The sequence below is a fragment of the Hakea prostrata genome, chromosome 7, assembly GCF_041222555.1.
Source record: "Hakea prostrata isolate BN-2017 chromosome 7, UWA_Hpros_2, whole genome shotgun sequence".
Lineage (NCBI taxonomy): Eukaryota > Viridiplantae > Streptophyta > Magnoliopsida > Proteales > Proteaceae > Hakea > Hakea prostrata.
Window position 1 is genome coordinate 71,730,082 of NC_142606.1, and position 5,303 is coordinate 71,735,384.

Sequence of the window (5,303 nt, forward strand, 5' to 3'; positions counted from 1 at the left end):
ATTTCTCCCAAGAACTATATCAAAGCATGGTGGAGGTATAGTGAAAATAAATTCAAAAAATTTAAAATAGTAACCACAACAAACTTGTTTTTGTACAAGAAACCAATGTGAGTTACCTCCATCACAACTCGTAGGAAGACAAAAGAATTACTCAACTCAATAAAAAAAATGTAGGAAGAAAAAAAAAGCATTGCAACAAGCTCAAGATCATATGTTGAAAGCCTATGAAGAAAAAGAATTAGCTCAAGGAGTAACTCAAAGCAAATGAAGAAGCATTTGCTAAAATGGGACAAAAATTCAGAACCAATGTTGAAAGCTATAGAGAATCACAGCTCAAAGAGCCCAATGCCTTCTTAGAAAACTTCAAAGAAGAAATCATAGGAGAAATTCACACTATGCTACAATCACATTGAAGCCATAATGGGCCCACAAACCCAGAGGTTTCATCACAACTTCACCTCATGCCACCTTCAAAAAATGTTGAATTTGAAGTCATAAGGAAAAAGAAAGGGAAAGACAATAAAAAAAATCTCATCAATATTTAAATTCCATACATAGGGTGATTCCCTTACCATCCATCTTACAACCAAATGACGTAAAAGTTAGGAATGGTTTTTGTGGATCTTAACAAAACCATAAAGATTTTGGTCCAATCCATAAAGGACCACATGGTACATTGGACAATCATGTAAAACCACATTTGTTCTTAACCCTTGATCCAGGATACAACAGGATCTATGCTAGTATCAAACATGTAAGATATTGAGTAAATTAGGAATATAAAATTGGGCTAACCCATAGCACGGGTTATAAAATATAGTTTCGCTTTAATTTAAACATGTTAAGGATAATAAGTGTGTCAAGCAAAAACACTGCCTGTAAAATATGAGTTAATTTTTTGAATGGAATCAATGTGGAAAACAATAGTATCATACTGCGTGGAATGCCACGATGAGGTTCTAGAAGAAATTTCAAATCTATGGTCTTTAATAGATCACAAGCTCTCCACAACAGCATGCGTAGAAGATGGCACAAGAAAGATTCTTTACAATTAGTTGATGTGACAACTCAAAGACACAACTTTTTAAATATTTCAAAAGACTAAGGACACCATTGTCCCCTAAAAATATGAAATGTCCTTCACAGTCCTTTCTTTTACCAACCATAAGTACTAGTGTGTGGTATTGGAACAAATGTAAAATCCTAGAGATTTTAGGATTTAGGCTAGATTTTTAAAATTTAGAATCCATTGTCTATAAATAAGGGTCCAAGTATTCAAAAGGGACACCTAGTTCTTGGGAGAAATCTTTGTATTCCTAAGCAACTACGAATGGTGCCCTCTCTTTGTGATGTGTGTGCTCTATTGTAACCTCTCTCTTCTACAATAAATCAAAGTTTTTTCATGGTAAGAACCCCTTCTTTAACTCTTTAGATTTCTTTAATCTTTTGAGGAACTCGAAAGGGAACCCAAGTAAGATAAGGATGTTAAATCTATGGCTTGTTTTTTCTCTTTATTCTCTTAATTTCATAAAGAAATGATTTGAGATGGCATGCCTCTACCATCTCCTAGGCCCCTCTATAACTTTTTTGCATTACATGCATTGGTGGAATTGTAAAAAGCAACATTTGTAAATTCTTACTTCTCCTTGTAAAAATTCAAGCACGCCACCAGTCGCGTTAAAAACTGGTCATATAGGTATATTTTCACCTTGATGTGATTTCACACTCACCTTTGTGAAAGACTCTATATATATATATAAACAATGTTGTCTAATCAAATCCTTTTAAAATACTTATATGCATGTTTTGGATTGGAAAGGAAACTGTAAAAGACTATAATAGAACATTGGGGCGAACGAGCAAAATTAAGGAGGAATATCAGTTGAAACATCGGCAAATTTCACTAAAAGGTCACACCCTGCGTATAACTATCAAATTAATGAAATAAGAAATGGTTCATCTACATCCCAAAGAAAAAGGAACTAGCTACTCGTTACAAAAAAATACTCAAAACAAATAGTAATGGATTTGAAACTCTTGTAAGGACTGCTACAAATTGCGGACAACACTTTGACAAAAGCTTCAATTTCAAACCAATAATGTTGTTTAACTCCTTGATAGGATAGGAGTGGATATTGGATCGTGGTCTTCTTCTTGTGCAATGAGAGAGAGAAAGAGATGAAAGCCAAGATGATGGTTTGCCTTCTTCCCCTCTATCTGTGGTTGTCTACTCCTTTTTATCACTCCTACACTGTGAATTCATCCTCTTTAGCCGTTAATTTGACCCCTATTCGGCTATTCGTTGCCGTTTATAAGAAAAATCAAAACTAGAAAGTTGTATATATTTTCGTTATCTTTCCATAACATCTTGAATCACCCCAATTCAAATTCAGACTAGAGAGTTATGCCCAAAATACCCAAGGTAGGTTTGTTTACAAGATTTTTGGATCTTGTCATCAATTTTGTTCCTTGGGCATCTTCCTGTTTTCAATCTGGCTAAGTTTCATGCTCATTTTTGCATGAATTAAATTTAATCTAAGCATTCATGATCCTTGGGCAACAAGATTGAGTCTCATGATTTTAATTTGATTAAAATTCACCAATATCTAATATATTTGTTAACATTACTCCATATTATCTGTAATAAGCAAAATCAAGTTATTCTTAAAAAAGACATAAAAATACTCAATTAACTCTCTTCTAATTAATTAATTGTGAAAAATTAAATTAAATAGATAATGATAAATGCATGATTATCACTTCTCTATTAGGGAATCCCAACCCAAGTCAAGACCTCTATAGATAACCCTTAGTGCAATGTAATTTTCAGTTTTGACTTAATGAAAATTTGAGTTGAAGAAGACTTGAGAGAAGTCGTGGGTGTCCCAAGGTGGGAGGCCTGTGGCTGGATTGTGCCAGTGGTTTCTACAATTTTAAAAGTTCTCCTTCTTCAAGCTTCATTAGCAACCTAAAACCTCCCAACTAAGTAAAGCCCCTCCCCTGCTCCAAACCCACCCCAGCCCCCTCCTTCCCTTGCTTAGAGCTAAAACCCACCCCATCCCCATTGCACTTACCCCCTCTCCCTTCCTCTTCCAGTTTCAGCAAACCCTACCCCTTCCCCTAGCCACTGTAGCCCTCCCCCTTTTTCCCCTTGTTCCTGTGATAGCAGCAGCCCCCACCCTTTGGTAAACCATCTTACCCAGCTCCTCTAGGTCCCTTTTCTCTTCACCTAGGATTGCACCAAGCCCTAGGCTGCTTCCTCAAAGTTATATTCCCCCAATAAGCCCAACTTCCTTAACCCAGAAAATTTCTGCACTTCATCTTCTACCTTGGAAAATTCTGCAGAATTTCAGGCTTCTGAAAACCCTAAATTAGATATACCAGACCTTAAACCTTCTAAACCCTTGAAACCCAGTTCTGAATTTACAGAACCAGCAAAGACAGATCCAAACCCACCCGGGCAAATCCTACCCTAACCCTAAATTTGACTTCTAGTTCAAATTTAAAATCTGGAATTCAAACTACAGTGAAGTTCAGAACTGATTTCCAGTTACAGTAGGGCTATCTGAAGCTCTAGAAGATCCTAAGACCCCTCAAACTCCCATCCCTTTTGTTGGAATTCCTGGGCAACCCTAAAATCTAGGGAAATTCCCAAGTTCTCGCTAATGAATGAAGTGAAATATGAGCAATAGATTTTGTTCATGCTATGGCATGTTAGTTGTATGACCAGGCAGTTTGTATTGCAGGTATATTTTGGAGCTACCTCGTGGAGAAATGTATTTTGACAGGGAATTTATTTGTCTTTTAGTGCCTTAAAGAGGATTTGTTCCTATACTGAAGAACTGCATGGGACCAAATTCCTTTCATCGCTAGTATGTGCAACTTGAAGTGATCACACCAAGTTCTGTTGCATTAGTTTCAGGAACCTAGTTTTGCTGTTAACATGATTTTTGAGATTGTAAACATGTAGAATTGTGCTAAACTGTTTGCTTACTTTAATTTTGTCATGTGATTCTTCTTGAAAATTATCTGGTTACCAAAATTCTGAATAGTTGGGAGGACTCACTGGATTTTTCTTGTTGAATCTTTATGCAAAACGAGTCATCGGAACCATGAAAGCAATGGGGCAATTTTGCATGCAAAAAGATGGGGGAGATTGTTTTCTGTTTTGTTGGTAGATTTTGGCTCTTTCTGGTATCAATTCTCATTATTTAGATATTCATTTTTGACTAAAATTTAAAAATGGTTTGAGTGATTTTGTCAAGAATGAATTATTTCTGCAAGACAATTTGCATAAACTTTTCTGTTTTCAGATCAATCCGTCTAGTTGGTTGCATTTCGAGTTCCTTGAGGCCCCTTGTTCTGTCTGGTTATGGATCTTTGGAAGGTAAAGGAAGACGGAGAAACCAGAGGCAGCGCTTGGCATGTAGTTGTCACGAATGGTAGAAATTGGCAATGGAGGAAGATTTGGAAATGGTTTGAAGACTAAGGAGGAGGTTTGGATTGTTGTGACAAACAGTTTGGAAGATGTGGAGACGAGATTCAGGTTGGGGAAGAGCAAGGAAGCGGTGGAAGATGATTGAAGGGTGTGTTTGAGAAACAGAGTAGTCAATGTAGGAATTAACGGCTGCAAGGTGGAACAAATCGGCCGAGGAGAGAAGGATTGTGACGCAGAAGCGGTGACCATTATGGTGGCTAACTGGGGCTTCCCCAGTTCAACCAGGGAGATAAGGTGGCTGAGGCCCAAAGCTAGGTAGAGAACTATGGTTTCCTTCATTTTTGTTTTCTGGTGTCAGAGATTACTTCAGATTCAGAATGAACAGAGCAAAAAGCATAGCAAGACGATGATGGAATAACCATAGAAACAAATCTATGTTTGTCCAAGTTGTGAAATGATGCTACAGAGACCCTTTTCAGCTTGCACCAAACTTAACGATTCAACCAGGGACATCATAACGCAGTCACTGTTGCAATTTAGTTGCCAAATACTATAGGAGGACGCAGGCAGAGTCAATTTAAATGTTCTCTCAGTATTGTTAACAATACGGATTATTACATTCAATATTACCATCTGCAAACCAACAATGTTTAAACTGCATAGCTTCCATATTGAACAAAACAAAATCTACATTGGAAACCATTAGGATTGCAGAAATTTACATGATTAAACATAGTTTAACAAGTCATGCTGACTAATACGCCTGGAGATTTAATGCGTATTTTGGATTAACTGGTGGAGTCACTAATAATCGTGACAGAAGTGCTACTAAAGCTCTGCGGGTGAAGCAGGTCGGGCACCTGCC